The following is a 1,120-nucleotide window of genomic DNA, read 5'->3' as shown; positions in this document are numbered from 1 at the left end:
GTGATGCAAGAACCATGAATAGTTGGCGAAAAGTTCAGGTCATTTTTGTCTAACTTTTTCATGCAGCCTTTTCAGCACTTCCAAATAGTAAACTTGATTAACTGTTTGTCCAGTTGGTACAAATTCATAATGAATAATCCCTCTGATATCAAAAAAGGTTAGCAACATCGTTGCGACAAGTTTACGAACGTAATTGTCAGACCTCAAATATCATCAGGGAAATGCAAATTGAAACAAGCTACCACTACACACTTATTAGAATAGCCAAAATCCAGAACACTGACAGCATCAAATGTTGGCAAGGATGTGGAGCAACAGGAACTCTTATACATTGCTGTTGGGAATGCAAAACAGTCTCTTTGGGAAAAGTTTGGCAGTTTCTTACAAAACTAAACACGCTCTTACTACATGATCCAATACTTGTGCTCCTTAGTATTTACCCGAAAGTTAAAAGCTTATATCCACAGGAAATCTGCACACAGGTGTTTATAGCAGTTTTATTCATAATTGCCTAAACTTTGAAATCAACCAAGATATCCTTCAGTAGGTGAACAGGTAAATAAACTGGTGCAGCCAGACAATGGGATAATTTTCAGCACTAAAAAGAAATGAGCTATCAAGCCTTGAGAAGATATTACTAAGTGAGAGGCCAATCTGAAAAGGCTACATACTGTATGATTCCAACTATATGACACTCTGGAAAAGATAAAACAATGGAGACAGTAGAAAGATCTGTGGTTGTCAGGTATTAGGAGGGAAGAAGCGATGACTAAGTGGAACACATGTGATGATGTGTGTCAGTCGGTACTAAAACCAGGTTGACGTCTCAAGAGGTTCAACTTTCTATTACGATTTTGAATCAATAAAACTGTAGGGCCTGCCAGGGCTGGAATTCCTTTGCCACCTGGGTCTCAAGTTGGTGACCAGACTCCCAGAATTGACAAAAGCATTTTGTTTTTTTTAGTACAGTTACACAGGAAGTGACTGTTTCCAACTAAAGTCACTTAGACAATTGACTTTAAAGGGCAAATTCGCCTCTTTTAACATTCTTGGCTCCTGAAATCCAAAATGAAGTGGGTTCTTTTCAAGGAAGCTTTCTTTAGGGGCTCACCAAGAGCTT

This window comes from Hipposideros armiger, unplaced genomic scaffold (assembly GCF_001890085.2).
Source record: "Hipposideros armiger isolate ML-2016 unplaced genomic scaffold, ASM189008v1 scaffold_1094, whole genome shotgun sequence".
Taxonomy (NCBI): Eukaryota; Metazoa; Chordata; class Mammalia; order Chiroptera; family Hipposideridae; genus Hipposideros; species Hipposideros armiger.
The sequence above is the reverse complement of the archived record's forward strand: the minus strand, read 5'-3'. Positions refer to the sequence as shown.